General features: G+C 41.6%; 1 protein-coding gene and 1 long non-coding RNA gene across 20 annotated transcripts in view; one reads left to right on the top strand and one right to left on the bottom strand.

The window, feature by feature from the left end:
- Positions 1 to 26186, bottom strand: part of NCKAP5 (NCK associated protein 5) — a 1102730-nt gene that overhangs the window by 114775 nt on the left and 961769 nt on the right. The window lies entirely within an intron of this gene.
- The window catches only part of LOC309631493, a 37192-nt gene continuing 12505 nt past the window's right edge, over positions 1500 to 26186 (top strand). Inside the window, exon 1 of the long non-coding RNA XR_014246310.1 lies at positions 1500 to 24592. This is a non-coding gene — a long non-coding RNA (uncharacterized lncRNA). The remainder of the gene's footprint in view (positions 24593 to 26186) is intronic.

Here is a 26186-nt window from a genome sequence, read left to right as displayed (position 1 = left end):
CCTCCCTCACCTCTGAAAAGTTTTTCTATTCCTTTTCCTCCCAGGAAAGGCCTTGCTGCATACTGATGTTGATCTGGGAAATGTCTAGTTCTCTGCCAATAATTAATGCTAGGATCATCTTAGCGTGCAGGGGTTGCCCCAGGGTCAGTTTGTCCCAGCAGATCCACCATGTTGTCAGCAGGGCTGTAAACTCCACTAAAATGAGCCATATTTACTGTTCCCCATTTGACTTCCTTCAGGTTGAACTTGTGTGAAAGCCCTGTGTACCTGGTTAGTTAGTCACTCAACAAACATCTATTCGGCACCCACTGAAGGATAAGCACTCTGGTAGCATTGTGCTGCATCCATCTGAAGGAATAAAGGCATTTTTTTTTTTTTTTTTCCTGCTGTGGATCAGTTCTCCTTCTTATCAGTAGAGCTTAGAATCATCTGCTTCAGACTTATACTCTTGCTTCTCTCAATTTGTGTTTGTGGAGTTACTTTCACCAAAAAGAACATAAATCCTAGATATCTGGTTTTCCATTATTTTGAAGATTCTAATTTCTCCAACAATGCTAAGACATCAGTAGGTAACTAGAGCCAGGGTGTTGTTTCCGCACAATATTTATAATCCGTATCTCGAGCTCCCTCTAGAATCAAAGATCTTTTAAGCCCCGGGATCTGTCGCACAACGTGTCATACTCAGTAAGTACCCAACCGATGCTTGCTGTAGTCCGTAAAGAAAAAGCTGTCCGTATTTTCTCCACCCACATATAGGTTTTAAGGACTGAGAGAGTGCCAAAAGAATAACATTCTAAGACTTACGAACACATTTATCAATATGCAAAGAGTCAAAGAATTTATGGGAAATGACATTCAACAAAAGAAATGATGATTTTGAGTGGTATATCATGTGATTTGGGGGAAGAGTCCTTATAGATTAGATATCTGACTTCTTATTCAGTTCATGGTTACACTTCTTACCAGATATATGATGTCATCGCTTTGCTTTCTGCATGAATATGTGTATATATAAACCCATCCTCCTAAATGATGTTATATTTTAGTTATTTTTATGCAAGTGGTCAGTTCTCTCCATGGAAATAGGTAAAGTCATGAAGGAGAGGGGACAGATCCTAGGGCAAGGGGACCTGAGTTTCAGCCCGAAGGCACAGATTTTACCAGATCTCAGGATGTAATTGAACCTCTTTGTCTCAGATTCCTTGCCTGTTACAAAGGGATGGAAGAGGCTAGTTAACTTACCTCTCAGGTAGGGAGAGGTATTGCCACAGTCAGAAAGGATAATAAATAAGATAGTACTGTGAAATTTACACAGTCTTATACCAATTAACTGTCGTAACTGAGAGTTGGTAATTTCTTTTTTTTTTTTTAACATCTTTATTGGAGTATAATTGCTTTACAATGGTGTGTTAGTTTTGCTTTATAACAAAGTGAATCAGCTATACGTATACATATATCCCTATATCTCTTCCCTCTTGCGTCTCCCTGCCACCCCTCCCTATCTCACCCCTCTAGGTGGTCACAAAGCACCAAGCTGATCTCCCTGTGCTATGCGGCTGCTTCCCACTAGCTATCTATTTTACATTTGGTAGTGTATATATGTCCATGCCACTCTCTCACTTCATCCCAGCTTACCCTTCCTCCTCCCCGTGTCCTCAAGCCCATTCTCCATATCTGCGTCTTTATTCCTGTCCTGCCCCTAGGTTCATCAGAACCTTTTTTTTTTTTTTTAGATTCCAGATATATGTGTTAGCATACGGTATTTGTTTTTCTCTTTCTGACTTACTTCACTCTGTATGACAGACCCTAGGTCCATCCACCTCACTATAAATAAGAGAGTTGGTAATTTCTTAAATGCTAAGGTACAAATGAATCATTTGTCGTTATAGTTTACATGTATGTAAGGAGAATAAAAATTGACTTAGAGGAAAATAAAATCTACTCCTGTGTTAAGGCTGTAGGTAAGAAAATAAAAGGTAAATATCATCCTTTCACATAAACATCCTTCATGGTTAAATAACCACAAAAGCTCACAATCCCATTAGATGTTATACTTTTATAATAAGTATTTTTATGAAAGGTTTATATTTTCTACATATACATATATAATAAATAAATTCTCATAGAGAGAGGGAGAGAGAATATCACTTTTCAAACTGGTGTTGTGATGTTATCTGGCCTTAATTCAGGTCTCAGTGAAAAGTAGGTAGAATGTATACATGAGGAAATCAATTAAAATCATTGACAGAGTATAACTAACAGGAGAGTACCCCTGCCTCTTCAAGGAAGTCCACCTGCTTAGTCTGAGGGCAAATTCACTATCACATGACTACCTACCTACAGTTCATCTTTCCTGAGTAAGTGTCCAGTCAGATAAAAATCTCCCACCTGAAAATTTTCAAACTTGAAATCTTTAGCCTACGAATCTGGATGAATCCTGGATTTGACTCGGACATGATTTTGTGTGTGTGTGTGTGCATATGTGTGTGTGTGTGTGTGTGTGTCTTTGTGTGTGTGTTTAGACATGAGAGATAACAATATTACTCACTATAGATTTGAAATTGACCTCACATCACTTCTTATACTATCTCAGTAACTGAGATTTCACTTGGTCTTAGAAATAGAGACTCCCAGCCTCACACATTCTCAAACTAGAGGCCAGTGAGATCTTTTCACTCAAATGCTTCCTTTCATGGTAACTGTTCACCCCTCCCTTCCTGCCAGACTGGTTTCATTGTCTCTAGAATGGGCCCCTCTCACTTCTGAGCTGGTGCTTTTGTCCGTCTGCCTATAGCACACTCTCCATGTTCGTGCCCACCTAACTGAAAACTGCTCACTATTCAGGACTGCACTGAAACCTGCCTGTAAGGTTGTCTGTCATCTGTAGCCCCCAGTGGATTCCTCACCCAGATGGATTACGTCCTCCATCATTTTGGCCCTTTATCTGAAGTGCGTAATTGCTGAATTGCTCCTGTATTGCAGGGTCTATTTCCCTAATGGGGTGACCAGCTCCATGAGAATGCAGGCCAAGCCCTCGATTTCTGCTTTGTCCCTGTGGCAGAGGCTGGCTAGGTGTCATGGAACCCATTCCCTCTTCCCTCTAGCCACACAGCTGGACTACATTTCCCAGCATCCTTTGCAGTAGGTGTGGCCATGTGACAGGGTTAGTTCCAGCCAATGGGGTATGAGCAAAAGTGATATCTGTCCTGGCCCGGGAATATCTCCCACATGCGGTGCTCCACCCTCTTTCCCCTTCCACCAGTTTGATGCAGCTAACTTAGCACAGCAATCACAGAAGTCACGTGTTGAAGATGGAGGCAGCAGGTAGGAGGAGTTTGGATTTCTGAATAGTCAATGGAAAAGAGTTGCCCTGGGACCAGAAGTACCTCTTTTGGACTTTCCATGAGAAAGAAACTTACACTGGGTTTGAGCCATTAATCATTTGGGGGTTTGTTTGTTTGTTAATATTAACTGGCTGATGTCACCCTTTTCTGAGATAAGTACTCTATAGCAAACAGAGCAGTCACTAAAAGACACACATACACAAATTCATATGCACACATCATGTATATACACACATTATACACACATTCAGAAACACATATTCACATATGCATTTTCAGCTTCATGGAGAAGAGGCCTACTTCGTGCCACTATGCAGGGGCAGGGGTGAGGAGTTGTGTGACAAGCCCTGGTGTAGCTCAATCCACAGTCAGGGCACATGCCTCACACCAGAGTAAGATACCATGGTCAGCTTTGGGGACCTGGCAGTGCCAGAGCAGCCAGGGCCAGAAATACAAGCTGGGCTAATAATTTTGGGTGGATTACTCTGCCTTCAGTCAGCCAGCTCTATTTTCTATTTTACAGTTTTGAACCTGTAATTCAAGGCCGAGAAGGACTGCACCTGAGAGCAGCTATGCATTATCTGGCGGGATGGAGGTGGAGTGGCCCCTTTCACAGTAGCCCAGATGGCTTTGCAGCTCTCCAGCTAATGATGGCAGCCGAGGCTGAGACCAAGGTGTGCCTGGCCTTTCAGAGTGAGGCTGGAGGGCTGCTTTGCCATTTTTTGTTTCTCTCCTCACTCACGGAGCTGCACTTCTTCAGATGCTTAGTGAAGGCTTGTTGCATTTAATAGAATTCTGCCTTTGGAGTTTTGCTCAGTACCGAGACGATGTCACAACTGGAAGGCAGTGATTGCTGAGGCAAGGGCGACACTGAGTCCTTACTTAGTGACACAAGGTGGGGTTAAAAAGCAGATTATCTGAGAAATGTGGGTAACACGGGAAACCATACTGGAAAAACCAAGTGAAACAGGGTAATGAGCAGCTTTTGTATTTATTGATGTACTCCCTAAAGTTTGAAAAGGATTGTGTGAAGTTTTTCATTTCAGGATTTCAGACATAAAGAGGAACATACAAAAAGGATTGTTTAACCATCGCTCTCTTATCTTCGTTCAGATTTGGTGACAGAATTAATCTAATACCATAATCATGCATACAATTATTCTCCTCTCTAACTAAGAAAACCAAATACATGTAAAAAAGAAATTATGAGAGTGACTATGGCGTATATCTGATTAATGGACACTACCAACACGGGTAATTTAGGTTCAGCCACAAAAGGTGAATGTGAATTAGTGTTTTTAACCTGATCTGCTTCAATCCCCTGGATTTACTCAAGCTTGGTAGATGCTACAGTACCAAGATCCTGAATTCTACCCTGTCCTGTTTTATATTCTCTAGAGTTCTTTCTCCCCCTTGTGGAAAAGGTCTCCCAGTCAAACGGGATGGCTTCTCTGCCCACAATTCTTGAATTCCTACTTTATTTATGAAGTGATGAGTTCTGCTATTGCTGAATGATCTAGGGCTCAACCTTCTTTACCGACCACATTTCCCTGAATTCTATTCCTAATGCACTCTACCATCCATCAGAAGGTATTTTTCTACTCTCAAAAAAGTTCATGGTAGGGTATTTAGGAGTGGAAGAATTTCTTGGGGTTTGCCCACGCACCATTGGTATCTTTAGCCATTCAGCACTCTCCCCAAGAGACACAATAGCAGCAGCTGCCCCTGGTCACTCCTTGCCTCGGAGCCTACGCTCACCCGCTCTTGCCCACCCCCTTGCTGAGCGCCGCTGCTCCCACTGCCCTAACCTGGCTGGTTGCTCATTTGTACTTGACCTTGTTTAGGAATCACCCTCCCTCACAGATCTAGTTGTCGGAAAAATGGGGCGTGAGAGGATGGTCATGTCCCAGGTCTCGGGTGAGTCCCTGGGGTGGGCCACCAAGTGAGGGTCCTTGGCTTCGTGCAGGAAAGAAATCAAAAGCGAGCCGTGGTAAAGTGAAAGCAGGTTTATTTAGAGAGGTACACACTCCATAGACAGAGTGTGGGCCGTCTCAGAAGGTGAGAGGCAGCACTGAAAATATGGGTGGTTAATTTTTATGGGCTGGGGAATTTCACAGGCTAAAGAGTGGGAGGGATTATTCCAACTATTTTGGGGAAGGAGCAGGGATTTCCAAGAATTGTGGCCTTTCCAAGAATTTCTGGCCTTTTACGGTTGGCCTCAGAACTGTCATGGCGCCTGTGGGTGTGTCATTTAGCTAATGCATTACAATGAGCTTACGATGAGGCTCAAGGTCCACTGGAAGTCAAATCTTCTGCCATCTTGGGCATCGTAGGTTCTAACCGGTTTTTGTCGTATCCTGTTCTTCTTAATGTTGTGTCATTCTTTTAATAGTTGTACCCTGCCCCCTTCCTTCCTGTCTCATTGTGGCCTGGATCCTAGGCTGATTTCTTGGATGAAGAATTTACTGCTTCGTCAGCTGTGGCTTTGTTTTCACATTGTCCTGCCTCCACCTTGGAGATCTGATCTCAACTCACAGCTTCCAGAGAGCTTCCTAGAGCCCCACTCCTGCTCCCTCAATTCAGCCCATGCTCGTCCCCAGGCAGTGTGTTTCATCTCCTTTTATCCCAGCACAAGGGAAGCAAGTCTGGAGTACGTAATTATGAAATCCTATGAGCATCTTTGGATTTTGCCAATTTCATAGCTTTTCCTATGAGTTCACCTTTCTGGATATCCTCTGTCACAGGGGTAGAAAACATGTGGTGGATTTGGTATATATTTAAGAGACTTGTTCTAAATATGGCTTGAATTAGACATCTCCAAGTGAATAAGCCTTGTTCCTTCTGTTGGGTAATAAGGCAGTTTTCACAGGTATGCACAAGGCTCTGAAAGGAAGTTCGAGGAAATCTCCTAAAATGACTCGAAGCCTGATTAAGATAATTTTTCTTTGGAAGCTTTACTCCCCAGATGATCATCCAAAAACCCCCCAAGTTTTATCTTTCTCACACACTAGACTTAACATTTTTATTTACATTTTGCCACACTCCGAAATGTGATTTTTCATTAGCCCTTCCAAACCCCATCAAGAGATATTGTGGCAGACCCCTAGTTCACATTTCAGAGGTTTCATTCTGTTCCATTAAGAATTTATCATAAAACTGAACATTACATAACTGCGTATTATGTAACTGAGTATTATATAGTCCTTTCTTAGATTCACAAAAATTTGAGCCTAGGACAAAATATTTTTGGATAAAAGCTGATGTTTAATTAATTATGCCACAGTTTCCGTTTGGGGATACAAAGATAAAACATAATATCTGCATTCGGTCATCTTGCTGATGCGACACAGAGCATGTCTTTTGAATATTCTCTTAGAGGTCCTTTAAAAAATATGTCCATCAAGATTTGATCTCACTTCAGAGTCTGAAATTTTTATAGCTAATTTTTTTTTAGCCATCTACACCAGTCCTTGATGCGATTATTATTTTCCCTGACAACTTTCAGACTTGCCCTGCATATCCGTCTTCCTGTGACCCGTTTTGAGTGCATTCCGTTTCGCTCTGGACGGTGCCTCTGCACATGACATGGCTCTGCATCCTCTTTTCTACTTCTCCGGGATCCAAGGTTATACACGCTTTTGAAACAATTATTCCACAGCTATATTCAAAACCTTCTTCAAGGGTCCCTGCTACCATGGCAACCTGATTACCCAGTAGCTGCCTAAGGGAGCATTTGGTTTGGTTACTAGGAAGTTTATTTGGGGCTTCTGCAGCTTAGACTGATGACTGGAGTGTCTCAAATCTGTCCTATCTTCTGAAATTCCATTAACAGTGCCCTGAGGTCCTGCTGGGAGAGGACCAGCGGGATGATGGATGAGGATATAAACAGCAGACCTTGCCCTCGGGAGTCTCCACTCTAATTAGTCCAACAAGAAGCATTCATGAAGCATCTACTATGTAAGAGTCCTGACTATGAACAGACTCAAAGAAGCCCGTTAGTGGAGGCTATGATATGAATGAGGAGCCCGGACACACAGATGAGAAAAAAGCAGAAGAATTTTAAGGCAGGATATGCAAAAGAGGTCACGGTACAGGAAGAGTGATACGGAGGCGGGGGTGGTGAGGGTAGGGGTCAGTGTGGCAACACAGTTAAATATAAATAAGATAATATTCTGTGCAATAAAGATTCAGGCCATAGGGGCTTAGGTTTCCCTGTCAAGCTCCCAAATCCCTTGGTCTCGTTACATAAAACAAACAAAAAGGAATCAGAAATATTTAATATGTAACAGCAAAGTGACAGGTGTTGGGAAACAGGATGTACGGTAAGGGCTTCAGCTCACTCAGACCTGGGAAGAGCCAGTTCCGAAGAGTGGTTCACACCTGCCTCCCAATCCTAAAACTCTTTGAAGCTTCTCTTTTGTCTTTTTCTGTGACTCTGATCTGAGAGAGGAAGTGATTCAGCACAGTCTGAGCCTATTCTGGGATCTAAGAGATACAGAAGTGCCTTGAAATTTCCATTTTTATCACTAATTACTTTAACAGGTACTTTAATAAGTGCTTTCCAATTGCCCCTGCTGTTTTGTAAAATTATCTACACTGCATTTTATATTTTTAATCAAGCTTGATTTTTGAAAACTCTCCTGGATTTCTGAAGCTTTTTGACTTTTACATGTGGGTGAACAAATTTTTCCTCTGATTTCACGGAACTAAACGAATTAGGGAGAAAAACAACTTGACCTTCTATTTTTACCAGACCTATTGGAAATAGCATTGATGGTCACTGAAGTCCAGTGCACTGTTTATTAGGAAGAAATGATTTACTTCCTGCCCTATGGGGGAAGAAGGGCACTGAGTGAAGTCCCTTCCCTGATCTTATCTCATGAATCCTCATGCTACTGTGTGGAAGAAGCTAAGATCTTAATTTTTAGGGATGAAGAACTCAACCAATACTAAGGATGGTATCCAGTGTCACAAGGCTATATTCCAGTAAGTGGCAGAACCAGGATTCTCTCCCAGATCTGCCTACTGCTAAGTCCAAACTCTATCACATTCTGTTCACTTTTCCCCTGAAGGAAGGAAACTGATATCCTCATTGGTCTCTTTTGCAAGATGAGTTGCTTATTTCTGCCTCAGTGCTAAGCCCATAATTTGGGTCACTCCCATTAAGTGAACTATGTTGCCTTGGGAACTTTCCTGCCCAGAGCCTTTCTCAGAGGCAGATAATCGATAACCGAAAAAGAAATAATCATAACAACAACAGTAACAACAATAGCTGAGACCACTGAGCTCTTTTTAGCACTAAGTATCTATTTCATGCATATTATCCTTGTAAATCCTTATCACAATTCACAGTAAGGGCTGTTATTATCCCCATTTACAGGTGAGGAAACTGAGACACAGAGCTAAAAATATTGTCTAAGGTCATATAAATCATATTTAAATCCCAGGCAGTCTGACGGCAGAGATTATACCATTAATTCTACAATTAAATCTGGTTAATGATAGCTTGGTAGAAACAACTTACTAAAATAACAATATAAATTAATTAGACAACAAGATAAACTACATAGAATTAAAAATAGAAATAACTCTAAGTACAATGTGATATCTTCACTTACTATGCTTAAACATAAATCATTAATTTATTCAAAAATATACTTTCCTTATGAGGATGATTATTATTGATAATATTTTTGGTATTGGTGATGTTTCCGTCTTAGGTCTCTACATTCTTTTCAGGGAAATGCAGTTCTGTATATAAATATTTGGATCTAACTGAAAAATAAAACTGAAAAAAATAGCAAGCATTTATAGAGTGCTCGCTACATGCCTTGCTAAGGCACAAAAAAAAAAAAAAAAAAAAGACATGATTTTTTTCTTATTTAATCCTTAGGATCACCTAACAAGGTAGAATCTATTATGAGCTCCACTTTTCAGATGAATAAACTGAGGAACAAGGGAAGTTAAGGAATTGTTCAGGTCAGGGATCTGAACCTGGGCACAGACTTCAGGGCCTCTCATGACGTCCTCTGCCACTATGTCCTCTAATCCAGGGTACAACGATGGACAAATACAGTCCCTGCCGCTAAGGTGCTTGTGGGACAAGCCACCAGGCACCCTCAATGTCATGTGCCATGGAAAACTCAGCAGGGGGCTCTGGGAAGGCTTTTCCCGGGAAGCGATAGCTAAGTTGAGATTTTATGAACAAGAACTGATGATTCAGGGGAAGAAACCAAGAAAGGAAAACAGGGCTTTCTGGGCAGAACCTGTACAAAGGTCCAGAGATGAGAGAGAGTGACATTTTTCTGCATATGGCTCAGCAGGACGACAGAGGCGAGTTCAAAAGAAGGAGAGCGGGGAGAGGGATGTCTCAGCAACAAGGGACCTGCGGCCAGTCACACGGTGGGTGAGCAAGTAGAGGGGCTGGGATTTGAACCCATCACTGTCTCCAAAATTCAAGTTTCCTCCCCTCTTCCTCTGCCCACCACACATTTTTTCCTAATGCTGAACTTGGCTGTGGGCCTCCATGGCCCTTAGGTACGTAAACAAGCACTGGAAGAAGAGACAGGGAGGGTCCCTAAGCCAATGTGGACACAGAGGCCACACCCACAGCTTCTAGCCTTCTCGTCACGCTTCTTCCCGAAAGGGGTGCCAGGGGCTTCCAACCAGGATCCTCACTCACGCCGCATGCTAGGGCTGTGCAAAGAGCTGCCTGCATTCCAGAGATCTCTAGTCACTAATCCTGAAGAACTGGAGTGGCTCCTTCTGTGATGCCAGAGTGCTCTATGATTATCCAGGCTGCCAGCAGGCAGCCAGACCTGGGTCCCGCTCTGTCCTTGCAACTTCGATGAGGAGACATAAACATCAAATGACTATTGTTTGACACTAGAAGAGAAACTCCTAGGAAGAGAAAGTGCCCTGTCAGTGTTTTGGAGAACCCCCCCCAAAAAAAAATCATGCAGAATTATTTATAAGATGGGTGCCACCTGCCATGATTAAAGGAAAGATGAGAACAAATGAAATGCAGAGTTTGGGAGATTACATAACCACTGGGACCTTCACAGGCTATAAGAGTCACTCTCACAGTCTTTCCCTGCAGGGAGGTTGGGGTAAGACATAGATCAGAGCGTTGATGAAGATGACGTGTGTGATGAGCCCTCATCTGTATTTTACAGCCCGAAGTCCTGGTTCTAGTGGGACAAGTTGCTGGAGAGTCCAATTCATTTCACAACATTTGTGAAGACGTATCAAGTAAAGGCGGTTTCTGGCTGAATGTTCGGCGAAGGCCTGTAGTCTCAGCTCCTTTGATAGTTAATATTAAGTTGTGTGTTATCAGGGTTTCAGACTCATGACTTCAGTTGGCTTCATAGGCTTTGTTGCTACAGATCTGAGTCACAGTTTCTCTGTAGCTCCATCCCCACAGCAGTTTTTTAAAAATCCACTCTTACTTTACCCCATGGTAAGAAATGCCTCAGGGTATTATAAACAATCAGTTGAAAACTGTTATTTATGTGGCTTCCTAATAGCAATTTGAAATATAGGGCATACAATTACTAGCTTACAATATTGTTCAATATTAACAGTGGGAAGGGTAATATGTAAAACAGACATTAAAGGATTAGCTGTAAAATACATTTCACTGAGCTAAGTCATTTCTTGGCAAATGGTAGTTTCCAGCTATTAACGTAGGATTTATCAAGTCGAGTGGATTTATTTTTATTTTTCTATCAGTTTGCTAAATATATTCTATATTTAAATTTCAATTGTGTGTGTGTGTGTTTCAAGCAAATTAGGAGGAACTGTTGAAAACAAACTCTGAGCTAGAAATGACACCAGAATTTCAAGTCAAAACTGCTCCTCGATTTCCCCAGCAAATCCTCTAGTAAGTTGACTAAAGATTCAGCTGTAACACCCAAGAGAAAAGTACATGATATGATATTACAAACATCTGTATGACAGATTAGGGGGTTTACAACTGCATCAGAAAATTCAGTAAAAAGGCATATCCTCCACAAGACATAAAACAATGCTTCTACCATTTTTGCTTGAGACTCAGCAGGCACAGAACACTTTGTTCTCATCAAGCATGTTCAGTAAACACTATGAATTTGTGAACCAGGCACCCAGAAAGAAGGTCGAAAGAGAAATTCCTAATCTCCTAGGGTGGAAATTGTGAAGTATTAAATGGATATTTGATGCATAAATACAAATAACATAATCTCTCTATTTTCTTCTGAGACAGTCACCAGTTACCATAATCCTAAAATTATTCTGTGTTCTCAAATCCCTACAGATTTATTGATTTTCATAAATTGCTTTGATGGAAACGTTCTTAAAAGATGCAAACTAATCTTGCTCTGAGTTTCCTTTCATTTGATAACATGTGCAACATTCTCAATCTCAGAGAATACCAAAAGTGAGTTCTTATTTTTCAGAGGAATTGGTTAGAGATCTATAAATAACTATTACAAAGAAATTGGTTATAGATCTATAAATATTACAAAGCATTATAGAGACAAGCAACTGCCCTTAGACTCATTTGTGAAACTATGGGAAAGTCCAAATTGCCAAGAAGTAATTATTATTTAGAATTCAGGATCCATTTTGAACACTTGTTACTAATCAGCTAGTTTTAAAGATAATAATTATCTTCTCAGACTGTAAGTTGGAAACCACAAATATTTCTCCTCAAATGCCCCATGTTAATAATTCCAGGGGCTTCAAATCATTTATTCCATATAAATCTCTGTTTCCTTGCTCAGCTGTTTTATGTGGGATGCTGTAGTTCTTTTCATAAATACTTTTCTATTGATCGAAAACTAATGAAATAAGACACCCTCTAACTTGAGTGCATAAAAGTATCATCATTGTGTAAGATGTGAATCACTTATTCAGAAAGCTGGTGGTTGAGTCCCAGAAGATATCTCGTCCAGTGTGTCATCAAGTGTGAAGTTCAGATCCATGAGCCACGTTCATTGTATTACTGAAACACCTCAATTAACTGGAATCCAATGGACCCAAACCCTTGATTCGTTGACATATTTAAAACAAAGAAAATAATAACTGCAGAGTCAGCTGTTCAACATTCAGTATAAATCCTGGGTTCAGGTTCACAAATTAGCTACTCTCCCAGACAGCACATGGCCCCAGGTGTTACACTGCTTGGGTTCAGATTCTGGCTTTGTGTGGCTTGGGGCAATTACTTCATCTTTTAAGTCTTAGTTTCCTTTATAGATAATAATAACAATATTAGTTCACAGGAGTTTATTGAAGACTGGATGTTCAAGAGAAGAAACTCCCAAATTTATAAGGCTGTGATAGGGACTCCATTCATTAAAATGCTTGGGACATATTAAATGCTCAATAAATGTTAGTTTTTTTCAGGACCAGTGACATAATTTGTGGGGCCCAGGGCAGGGGCCCATTTGTGAAAAAGACATTAAGAATTTCAAGATGGTGACAGGACAGCGTTAAATCAAGCACAGGGCCCTTCTAAGCCCCTATGTGACTGCACAGGTTCACACCCACGAAGTGGGCCCTGGATATCACCTTCTCTGATAATCATTAGTCTCTGAAAGACACCCCTTAATCACACAAGGATCTAATTTGTTACCTTTACTAAGCTAACTGGGGTAAAAGTGGAATTTTGAATTTTAAAATAAATTTTCAATAACAGAGTAGTATGCTTTTCCCCCCCGTCTATCCTCAAGTAGTGACACTTGCCTGCCCCTGCAAACAGTCGTGAAACAGCTTCCTAATATGAGAATCACCTCCAATGAAGAACCACCGTTTTGGTAGCACATAAGTAATGCCCATTTGAAACTCCAGAAAGTGTCAACAGAGGGTACCTGACGGAGGTAGAAAAAATACATATAGCAAGGAAAAGTCAGTTTTGTCAATTCTAAGTCACAGTTGCTTTACAATCAGAATGCTAGGAGCGACTTCAAAGTTGCTGCCTGTTTTCATGTGTTCCCCTTTCTGTCCCCACAGGAGGTCCACCCAGTCCCTGAAAGGAAGTCCTGCCTAGACAGGAAATCTGGGAGGACTCTCCTGCCAAGGCAGCAAGGTGGCCCCAGGTGGCAGTGGGCAGAGCGACATTTTATATTCACATTCTTCTTTCTCTGCCCACCCCCCTGAATCCCTGCCCTACTCCTTAGCGACGCCACACGCCTTAATGCTCCCTGGTTTTCTTGATCCTGAAATTCACTTGCTGATGCTTGTCCTGTTGCTGTCCATGGTCCTTAACATGACACAGGGTGGAGGACCAGTTCTTAGTAAAAACCCTGGACAGACAATCGATAAAGGCGTATAAAATGGCAAATGATGACTTCAGAATTCTATCCCATATAACCTTTCCTGAGAACTGACAGTTTCCTTTGCTACTGCACTCTCTGGACATGGCCTCCCAAAGATACAATAAATAAGAGCACTGAGTTTCTCCTGCCCCCTCCCTAAACTGCCATGACTAACTATAAATTACCAGCTACAATAACAACTGTTACTATATTGCACCACATGGTACTGGTACCACATACCTTACGATATGAAAGTCCTTTAACAATCTGTCTCTGATTAATTTTAGCCTGGACCCACTCGGTCACGTGCCACCAAAGTACCATGTAGCCTGCGGCTCGTCAATGGAGTGACTGGAAGAGTCTTCAGTTCCCTTTCACATTTACCTCTTGGATGTGTCACTAGACCCCAGAATCATCTGAAGGAACTGGGCAGTTCTCAATCCGATCTCATTATTGACATTTATGTTGACTGATGTTGGCTCTTACAGAATTGGAATCCGCAGATCAATTCTCTGATTAGATTCTTTCTCACTGCTGCCATAATCATTTTATCACACAGGCTGCTGCTATCAAATGCTGCTTTATCACTATGAAATGGGGCAAGCTAAACCAGTTCCTCTACTATGCCACAAGAAATAAGACATTCTCCTGGTTTTAAATCTTCCTTTTCTCAAATTTGAAGAAAGTCCCTGATAATTACATTCCTATAGGAGTTAATTTGAAGTTACTGTCCCTTAAAACTATGTTCCATGGGAGAACCAATGTTGAGTCCTACGGCAAATATACACAAGACTCCTTGAAACCTGTTTTCCTTCCCTCTCAGAGAGTTTCAGATGTCAGATTATAAAGCAGGTACCTCTGTGTGGTGACCGTGGCCAGTTGGGTAGAGCCAGTGAAGATGTCATTGTCTCTGGTAGGGTCCCAACACCTGCCCAGGAAGCCTTGTATGAAGGCGGAGAAACAAACCTTTCAAGGTGCTTCCAGCCCTACACTGTTATTAGTTGTAAGAGGGCCAAGAAAAAAGCAGTGTGGTCGTCACCAGACGACCCACAGAATCAAACTCTCAAACTCGGGGTATATGCTCCGTTAAGTAATGATCAGGAGTGACATCAAATATGCAGTATAGTCATCCAAATATTTTCTAAAGTCTAATATTAAACTCTGCACTTATTCCACTGGGAGGAATGAGTAGTTACAAGGACAAATAATTGTCCTTGTATCTACACAGACATGCAATTCCCAGGAAATAGAAAATACAGATTCTCAGGGCTTGTTAATTCCATGGATAGAATTCAGAGCATTCGTGAACTCTGAGGAAGAAAAGGCATCTTTAGTTCCACTAAACTTGAACTAAAATTTAGCATTTCCTTCAGCTACAAATGCAGACAGCAAACTTCAGTGGTATCAACTGGTGACTTTGTCACTGACAGAAATCACAGACATCTTCATGTCACATTACAGTTTTTGAAAATATCTCTAGAAATTGCATATTGGAATCATTATGTAAAAACTAACTTAGAACTTCCATTTGAGCTTGTTATTTTATGCTTCAGAAATGAGGCACATGTATTACTATGTCATATATTTTTTCAATATTTTAGCAACTGGACCTCAATATAATGTTTCCTTTATAATCCTATGCCATCTATTTTACACATTTCAAAACATTATTCTGACAAGGGGACCACAGGCTTCTGTGATCTTACACAATGAACCATGGCTAAAAAATGTTTATGAACCCCATTACTTGACTGTTCCCCAACCCTCCACGTCACGTTGCATGTGACACGGAGACCTCTCCCGGCTCCGACTTTCCACACATGTGAACAAAGATGGGTGGATTTCAGCCATCCTCAGTCCCGTCATTTACCTCCAGAACCTGGAGGCAATGGCACCGGTTGGGCAAGGACCGTCCATTAATTTGAATCTCCACCACAATAAATGAGTTTTCTTTTCATTGCCAAGCCGAGCTCTTCAGCTATGATTGTTAGGTATTGTTCCAGTCGAGACCTTAATGGCATTTTAGCCCTGTGGTGGGCTCACAGAGAAACGATTTTCAAACTTCAAAAGGCCATTTAAACGTGTGCAGATGTCTGGAAAATTAATACTATTATCTAACTCTCACCCTTTGCCTGTAGGAGGCAAAGAAGAGACAACGTTCAATAAAGATATTAGAGATCAGTACATGGTCATAAAGCAAAGTGCTGTCCTTCCGGGAAGCACCAGTGGTGAGAAGTGAGAAATTCAACAGTGCTTTTGAAAACACTTTCTCATTAGATTTTTTTTGTCAAAGTCATTCACTTAATCTGTTAAAAATTTAAAGAGAGAATGGGGATGGGATGGAAGGTGGAAGGATAGAGAAAGATAAAGATAATTTTCTGCCGTCCTACTTCAACTTAGATATTCAAGGTCCCGAGTTCTCAAGAGTGGAGGCATTCATTCATTCACAAGACAGAACCTGAATTTGTCAAGGTTAATGTTAAGCAGGTTACAGTTTCTAAAGTGTTTTGCATTCTGAGAGACTTCAGCCACATTCTGTAAAATTCTCAGGATAGGGAAGTAGTCTCATAGCTAGTTTCAAGGCTTTCCATAAAGTTTTCAGAACCGTAGTATATTTTCTTCTCTTCCTTCATTTTATTTCCAACAGATTTTCTTCTGTACGTGTCCCAGGTACCCCCAAAAGGCATGAAAACCAGACTTTTTAAAAAAAAATCACAGAATGGGGGCTTTATATTTTTATTAAAGGATTTCTTTTAGAGAGTTCTTCAATTTGGAAAGGGGAAAGAGAATGAAAATGTGGTAAAAGACATTTCTAGCAGGTTTTCTTCTTTCAGATGGATGGAGCTGACCGTGGGAAGTTCACTGGGAACTCCTAAGGAAGTATTAATATGGAATCATCTCTCTAGATAACCCTTCATAAGAAAGCCTGAAAACATTCACAGATTGCAGGTAACACATCCTTTTAAATTCAAGAATAAGCAAGACTGTATTAGTAGGGATTGCACCTAGCTATAAGAAGCAGAAACATTGACTTTCAAGGGCTGAAATATACAGGGGTTTGTTTTCTCACACATCAAGAAGTCCAGTGGTAGGCAGTTTGAGATTTGGGGGGTTGTTTGTTACTGCGTTACAACCTAGTTTATCCTGACTGATAAGGTGAGCCAACGTGAAATGCCAACCAAAAGGACCAAAACAAAAAGTAGTCTAAAGCAGGGTCATGTATTAGAAATCTCCAAATCATATTTTAATGATATTGGAGTGTTTGCAACACATCCTTTTGAAGGGGATCTTTTTCTTTTGAAGTTCAGAGCATATAAGGACAGTCTCAGGGTTGCATTCAGCTACAAAAAAAAAAAAGGAAAGCTTGACTTACAGTGTCTTAAGCCTACAGGGGCTTATATTTCTCACATAGCAAGATGTCCGGAGGTAGTCCAGGGCTGGTGTAGTGGTTCATTGAAATCATCAAGGAACCAAACTCTTCCCATCTTTCGGCTCTGCCATGGTTTTTTTTTGGGGGGGGGCTGGGGAGTTCATGCCAAGGTGGCTGCTCCGTATGCTGGCATTGCCTCCACCTTCCAGATAGGAAGAAGGGATAAGTGTGAAGGGAAAATACCACAGCTGTGTCCAATCCCCTTTAGGAAGAAAGCCAAAGCTTTCTGGTAAGTCCCCATTGCAGAGTTCCATTTAGGTCTCACAGGCCAGAACCAGGACCACGCGGACCCTTCTAGGAGAAAAAGAAGCTGAAAAACAGTGTATATGACTTTCTAGTTTCTGAAGTAGAGGAAGGAAAGGAGGAGGATGCGACTGAGTGTGGTGGTCATGAGTGCTGCTTGTCAAGTACGTCTAAGTCTCTCTCCTACTGGGAATGTGTCGCCTTGTGCTTCCCGACCCCTTTGTGGTTGGGTGGGGCCATGTGACTAGTTCTGGCCAGTGAACTGTGAGGGTGGTGCTCCAACCCAGAGTGCTTTGAACAGTGACGTGAGATCTCCCAGAACTCTCTTCTTCCTGGCCTGGCGACTAGCCATGTTTGAGATGGTGTCTGCTCCGTCAGTCATATCTCCTGAGTGTCTAAGAGGTGCAGCGCTCCCCTGCTGACCCACGAGGGCCACGGAACATGAAGAAGAAATGAATCTTGATGTCTGAAGCCACAGAGATTTTGTAACTGCTTGTTACCACAGCATAACCTAGCCTGTCCTGACTGATTCAATGCGTCAACCTGAAATGTCAGCCAGAAGGAACAAATTTGAGAGGCAAAAGTAGTCTCAGGAAGGCCACTGTATTAGCCATCATGGAACCTGATATCAGTGGGATGATATCTTGAAGCCAACTTTCTCGACCTCAAGTGCAGTTAAGTGGACTTTAATTCATAATGTGAAAGCCGTCCTTGTACTACCGACAGGACACAGACAAATGATCCCTCTCTCCTGTGTCTCTGCATAGGTGAGTGGCTAATGAACCAGAGCATGTTCAAGGTAAGCCACCAAATGTAATATGAACTTCCAGGATGACCATCCACAAAAATTTAATGTATGATAATGAAGATGGCATAGTTTATGACAAGCCTAGTTAATGATACAATTCACATGTCTGCCTTGCTGAGCCTGCCCTTAAGAAGGAGAAGAAAAAAAAAGAAAACCCAGGCAGGAGGGAGGTGACTAAGAGTTAAAGCATTAATGACCTCTTCAGTTACATTAAAGATCTGATTTTATCTCTAAATATAGTATTTCACATCCTCAGCAAAGTCAATAAAAATTCATTCAATAGTGATGGGGCTCTTCCATAAGGACCCCAAAGCTACCAGCATCCAACCAGTGTAACAGAGGGCAAATCAGATGGGGGAGGAAAGGGAACACTAGTAGAATTCAATACAAAGGAGGTGGACTGCTTGACTTGCTGTTTCAAGTTTCACTGCTGCTCACATTTCATTTTAACTACTATCCTCCGGCTGATCATGGGACGGGAGAGGCGAGCCACATGGATTTATGCCAGCAAAATGGTTGGTTCCACAACAGATGGTAACACAGAATCTTACGCAACATACTCATGTGCTAAAAATCACTTAACATAACTTGAGTTAGGTTCATCTGGTCTGAAATGTGTGCAGAGCGGGGTGTGCGGCAAAGGGGACAGTAAATGGCTCCCAGTGTGACCGCTGATTCGGTCCTTTCTCGGCAGTCACGCTCTAGTTCTCACTCGCAAAGGTCAAAGGAAGACCACTGTCACGTAATGCTATACACTTCCCTGGAGTTTCCAATTGCTCATTTAACAGGAGGGATGAGATAATTAATCTCTTCCTTTTGTAAAATCCAAGTATGGACTGCTTTATACACTCCCTGAATTGTGTGCATGCCTCATTTTTTTTTTTTTTTTTTTTTTTTTGGTGGTTTTCATCTTCAAGTGTCAGCTTTTAAAGCAAAAAATAAATATTACATATTTAGGGATATCAATAGTTGTGGTGATAGTTAACAGTTTCTTTTCAAGATTTCAATGGATTCCCACTCTACCATAAAAAGGATAAACCCTTTCAATCTTTGAATCATTTAATTTTATGTATTCTTTTGGTATTTCATTTGCGAGTTGTGGCGTGTGAAATACGCACCACGATGAGGCAACAGTTAGTCAGCACACCTGTTGTTTATTCACACCGTACTCAGGGACGGCCTCCTGGAGCTGTTACTTTATTCCACGGCACGGTGTCAAGCAGGGGCCTTCAGAGGTGACCTGATGACACCACATTCTACTTTTACTTGTATTACATGCCTTGGGCCTTGCCCTCATGTTGGAATGATCTTTGCTTCTCAAGTCAGAATCATGTTTGAAACCCACAACAGCAGTCAGTAAGATTTTCGGGTTTAAAAGAAAAATTAAAGTTCAGATGTGCTACAGGAGTGAGTAGTGAGAAAATTGTAAAAGTAGCAGAGACAATGATCATTTACTGAGTATCAACTGTGCCCAGCTAAAACACGAAGTTTAGAGACAAAGAAGTGGGGAGAAAAACAGGCCATTCTAGGTTTGTCCATAATACAGGGGAAGAAATGTTCTGTTTGCTCCCCTTCTGTTAACAGACCGTGGTGGTAGAAGGAAGTAATACACATTAAAGAAAATTTAAACTCTGCTTAAAATTTTGATTTGGGGCACATGAAGCCAATAACAAAAAATTGTAATTTCACAGCTTTGGCCAGTTCTCTGGGTGGCTATCTGGGGGTGAAGGACTATTTTATTTAAGACAATGGTTCTCAATCTATCAGACTTAATGTCCCTTGGAAACACATGTTATTTTTTAAAAATTCCCCATTTACTGTTTACCAATGATATTCATAGGTAGTATAACCCACTGCACAGAAAAAAAAAAAATTAACATAGCAGGTTTGACTGCCATCTCTTGCAAGGCCCACTGACAAGGGTGGGCCTGAGTTGGCATCTGGATCCTGGAGGGCTCCCACCACCACAGCGAATCAGAGTGGCTCACTGTCCCTAAGCTCCTTGTACAAATGATGTGGCTTGTGCTGAACACCTGCTTTCCTTCTGGGAGTCTAGAATTTTGATACATGCTGGGTAAAGGGTGCCTATGTGACCAGCCCTTAATAAAAGTCCTGGGCACTGAGGCTCTACCGAGCTTTCCCGGTAGACGACACTCCACACATGCTGTCTCAACCCAATGCCTATCCTGTGTGACTCTAATAGGAGAGTCTGGAAAGCTTGTGGCAGGTCTCCAGACTCACCCTGTGTACCTTTATCCTTCACCGAGTTTGCTGTGGATCCTGTCACTGTAATAAATATACTACTTTTAAAAAATATAATCTACAGACTCGTACTCACATAAAAGGAAAAAAATATGTAATTTAGGATAAACAATATGCTTTTCGATTTGCAAATGCTCAGGCGTTACTCCCTTGCGGGATACAATAAAGTGGCCAGATGCTTGCCCAGTGGAGTTACCACCAATGAAACAGCCATAAATACAGACTCTTCCTGGTTTCTTGTCCTGGAAATTCAAACACAGTGAGGGCCACTGCAATCAATGATGTGCTTTCCTGCGACAGTGAACAATTCTGGGTAAAGTTTAAAATAAAACAAAGTTCAGTTTTTCTTGAAGAATGCTGAGAAAATTCAGCTTCTATTAAAACCATGCCCCCAATACTTTGAGTTTCTACATGACATGGTGTCACGTTCTGTGCTCAGATGATCACGGGCACATATGAAGGCCTGGCGGGAACTCTGAGGCAGTGAGGTCCAAGGGACCAGGTCTGGCATCCTTGTCTCCAGTCCCTGAAACGTCAGTAGTGCTTCCCAAACATTGTGTCATCCAACAAGATGCCCCAGATACCCCCTTTCCAAGGTATAGGACCACCCCGTTCAGAACTAATGGTCTTTGAGAACATGCGAATGAAACTAGGAGGCCTATAAGCAGGGCTTGCAGCAAATGTGAGATCAGGCAGGTGGAGGTAACAAGAGTTAATAGCACAAAGGGATAAAACAAAGAAAGTAGGAGTTTCCTAGCAGCTGAGAGCAGACCTCAGTTCAGCTTAGTTCAACAAACCTTTCGTGAGCATCTGCAATGCAGTCGGTGCTGTGCAAGGTGGGAAAAGACAAGGCAAGAGAAAAGGGCAGGGAGGAGAAAGTGCTTGTATTTAGAGGCAAACAGACACTCTGGTATCCCCAGAGGTGCTGATACATGAGAGACCGCTTCTCATGCATGAAAAGACCACAAAGAGAGAGTGGAAAATCTCAACTGTCATTCAGCTGGGGACAGAGTGTGGAGGTCCAGTCATATAAAAACAATGACAATTGTAACCGTCAAAACGAAGGCCCAGCCACTGTGTGTCAGGCCTGATCCTGGTCCTTATGTGTTATTTCAATCCTCACAACAACCCTATGAGGTGGATGTGGTTATTATTCCCATTTTACAGATGAAGAAACAGAGGCAGAGAAAGGTAAAATAACTTGCTCAAGGTAAAAACCTAGACAGTCTGACTCCAGAGGGCACGCTTATAAGCTCTATGCTATGAAGAATGATTCAGTGAGAAGCAGTTACAATCACACTAAAATGTTCCTAGGATTTTCTGAGTCTCTGTTGACTCGTGACCTCAAAGTCTCCTGTTTACTGATTCTTGTTTTTGAACGAAGGCCTCTACGGGAAGGTTTAAATATACTTCAGCTGGATTTCTGAGATTTGATGGCACTGTCACTTGGGTTTTACAAAGCCCAAGGTTGACCCTGTACCTGTTTTTAGTTTAGAGAAGCACTATGATATAGTAGTTGAGACATAGGCTTTGAAGTCACACTCAGGTTCAAATCCAAGTTGAGGGATCTGCCTGATTTTATGTATCACTTATAAAACAGAAATGTTTCCTCATTGTATGTTATGATAATAAATGGAGAGGCTGCAGGTAAAACTCTTAGTGAGGTGTGTGGAGCACAGAGAGTTCACGGTACACAGTTGTTATTATCACGACTCTCCGCAGAGTAGACAGTGCACGTGTGTGGTCCAGGCCCAGGAGGTGACCATCGCTCTCAGGTGACCCCTCCTGCAGCCTTCTTTCCACAGGTAACTGCTGGCTCAGTGCATGACAAAACCGAGAAACAGATGTTTCCTGCTGGCATTTTCCTGTCCAACCTTCCCTCAGGGTCCTGCCTTAGATGCCCAGATCCCCGGTGCTTTTCTAGGGGCCCCCGTCTGAGGCCTGTGTGGGCGTGGTCTGGGCAGTGCTCTGTATGACAGGTCTCTCCTCCCACTTTTGGTTTCCAGAAGTAGTGTGGTGTCATCTCAGCTCTCAGCTAAGAGACCTCATATCTTACACAGGAAATGGAGATGGGACCCTGAGATAACAACTAACCAGAGAAAAGCATTTATGAATATTCCTTTATAATTACTAAAAAAATGACAGTCAGCTCACCAAATGAAGAAAATGTCAGCCATTTTTGACTTATGTAACAATAGTAATATTGGTACAATGCAGTTAGTTTCCATTCATTTGACATCAAAAGAAAATAAAAGCATGGCCTTTGCAGTGAAATAAGGCCTGAATTCTGGGCTTGTGAACTAAATGCCTTTGGGAAAGTCTGATACTCATTTTAAGACCTATAAGATGAGGGAAACAACACCTACCTTATGGAGTACTGGGGAAATAAAAGAGATGATTTATAAAAAGCATTACACAGGCCCCACAACAGACACTCAGTAAGTAGTAGCTGCTATTATTATCTAGAACAGGAATTTGCAAACCATAACCTATGGGCCAAATCCCTGTTTTTATAAATGCAATTTCAAAGGAACACAGCCATGCCTACTCATTTATATGTTACCTCTAGATGCTTTGGCTGATGATGGCAGACGGAATACTAGTTCTGACAGATAACTTAAAGCCTAGCCTGCAAAGACTCAAATATTAACTATCTGGCCCTTTGCAGAAAAAAAATAATTTCTGATGTAGAGTAGAAGTCCTCAAATGGTAGCATACGTCAGACTCACCTGGAAGGCTCGATAAACTCCCCATCACCGAGCCCTACCCCCAGCTTTCGGATGTCATAGGGATGTAATGAACCTGATAACTTACATTTCTAACTGGTTGCCAGGTGATACTGATGCTGCTGGTACAGGGACCTCACATGGAGAGCAGCCCATCTGGAGAAACTTTCCAAATCTCTCCTTTTTACAGTTCTAATAGGATGCACACATAGCATCAGGTTTGCTTTGTGGCTGTTGAAATACACATGAGGCATTTATTTACTCTATCTGGTGCTCCAGCCAAATTTTCAGATTTCAAAACTACTGAGGTTGGGACTTCCCTGGTGGCACAGTGGTTAAGAATCCGCCTGCCAATGCAGGGGACGCGGGTTGGAGCCCTGGTCCGGGAAGATCCCACATGCCGCGGAGCAACTAGGCCCGTGAGCCACAACTACTGAGCCTGCGCTCTACAGCCCGCGAGCCACAAGTACTGAGTCCGTGTGCCACAACTACTGAAGCCCGCGCACCACAACTACTGAAGCCCGTGCGCCTAGAGCCCGTGCTCCACAACAAGAGAAGCCACCTTAAAGAGAGGTCCATGCACCGCAACGAAGAGTAGCCCTCGCTCAATGCAACTAAAAAGAAAGCCCACGCACAGCAACGAAGACCCAACAGAGCCATAAATAAATAAATAAAGTTATTTATTTATTTATTTATTTTAAAAAACCCTCGTGAGGTTGACTTTCCCCTTCTTAGTTCCTACTGCAGTCCAAAGACACAACAGGTAAAGCCCAAGCTCTTTGCTCCTCTTCCACGAACTAGGTTTGGTTCCTTTTTCCTAAAAGGAGCAGAAGAGCATTCTTAATGTCTGAGCTTTACTTTTTCAGTCCTTCATTTCTCCACTAAGGCTTTACTGAAAAATCCATTCCCACGTGACCCTTTGCAACTCTTTTCCAAGTCTTAAAAATTATTTGCAACAAGATGCACTGAAGTGAAAACAATGGAAAGTTCTTGAAAGTGGGACTCCTGGTTTGTTTGTTTTTGGGTTTTTTTGGAATTGTTTTTTTGTTGCTGTTGCTTTTGGAAAGGGTGACGGGAGGAGGCTGGGAGAGTAAATTGGCTTATTGGTGCTCTGGTAATTATGCTAAGGTGCTAAAGACAGATAAGTGCTGGCAATTTTCACCCTTGCAGTGCTACCAGGAACTCAGGAGGGTAAACAGTATCTCCATCCAAAGAACAAAGGACTAAGCTGGAATGTGGGCTCAGTGGCCAACAGCAAAAGATATATTTCTGGGGCATGAATCACTCTCCGAATCACACCGCAGAGATAATAGCACAGATGAGTTTGTTCAACCTTTCTGCCAAGTACTTGAATATCTTTAATATTGCTGCCGGCAGAAGTGCAAAGAATACAACTTTTCTCTCATTGGGACTAAGAAGGGTACCTATTCATCATCTGATCAATTAGTTCCTGAAGCTGTTCAGTGTTACAAGAACAGAATATGGTAATTATCAAAAGAATATAAAGAGGATCAGTGGCATTTAATAGTCTTAAATTAAAATATATATATAATATCTGAATATGTTCTTATAATAAAACTTCAATAATGTAGAAGTATATGGAGTAAAAGTGAAAGTCTTTACAATGTCCTCACCTTCGTCAGTTCTATTCTTTTTCCCATAAGTAGCCATTGTTTATATTTGGTGTGCATCCTTCCAGAACAATTACGATGCATGGAATTTACAAATCCATACTGCATTAATCATGCTTTTCTGTTTTATGTAATTCTGATGCTTTGATATCTTGGGGCCTTGCTGATCCCGAAGAGACTACTTCTCCCAGGGTTAGCCTTTCCCTAGACATAGTAAACAACTCACCTAGGAGGGTGCCTTTCATATGCAAACTAACCAAGTGAGAGCCCATATCCTTCCAATGCCTTCTTTTTCAGGCTCTTACTCTCTATTACATTATCATACTAGGTCTCTGCCTTAATCACCTCAGGGCTAGATATCAGGCACCTAAGAACGGCCCCTACACCCCAGAGCCTTCAGACATTATTCAAACTAGCCATTCCTAAACCTGCTTAACCTGCTTCACCAGTTCCTTCCAGCACAACTGGAAGGGATCACAATTGTGAAAACTACAATAAAAGCCTCTTGCCCCCATTTCTGCCTTACTCTGCCTCTCCTGATCAACCCTGGTGCTTCCACATGGGCCCCTGCATCGCATCACATATGGCATATGTTTTCCTCTTGGGACCTGTAACAAACTAACTTCAAACTATCTTTTCTTTTTTTTTTATGAGAAATGTTCTAGCTTATTATTTATTTATTTATTTAATTAATTGAGGTATAGTTGATTTACAAAGTTGTGTTAGTTTGAGGTATACAGCAAAGTGATTCACACTTTGCTGTATGCCTGTTATATATACATATACTTTTTCAGATTCTTTTCTCTTATAGGTTATTACAGAAAATTAAGTACAGTTCCCCGTGTTATACAGTAGATCCTTGTTGGTTATTTATTTTATATACAGTAGTGTGTATCTGTTCATCCCAGACTCCTCATGTATTTAAAAAACTGACATCCAGCATTAGGCATGTGATGTATGAATGTTGTTGAGTACGAATTGATACTTTTTTTTTTTTTAATTGGTAAATTGCATTGTTCAGAAGAACAAAAAGTTGTCACTGTCCCTCCAAATCGTCTCATCTGCTGGCCTCATCAAACCTGAGTAATAATAAAACCTACATTTTTTTTTTTAAATTGGGGTATAGCTGTTTTACAACGTTGTGTTAGTTTCTACTGTACAGCAAAGTGGAGTTCCCTGTGCTATACAGCAGGTTCTTATTAGTAATCTATTTTATACATATTAGTGTATATATGTCAATCCCAATCTCCCAATTCATCCCCCACCCCAGCTTTCCCCCCTTGGTGTCCATACATTTGTTCTCTACATCTGTGCCTCTATTTCTGGCCTTGCAAACTGGTTCATCTGTACCATTTTTCTAGATTCCACATATATGCATTAATATACGATATTTGTTTTTCTCTTTCTGACTTACTTCACTCTGTATGACAGTCTCTAGGTCCATCCA

Source organism: Balaenoptera borealis (genome assembly GCF_965194805.1).
Source record: "Balaenoptera borealis genome assembly, chromosome: 6".
Classification (NCBI taxonomy): Eukaryota; Metazoa; Chordata; class Mammalia; order Artiodactyla; family Balaenopteridae; genus Balaenoptera; species Balaenoptera borealis.
Note: the sequence above shows the minus strand (reverse complement) of the source record. Positions and strands in the feature narration are given on the sequence as shown.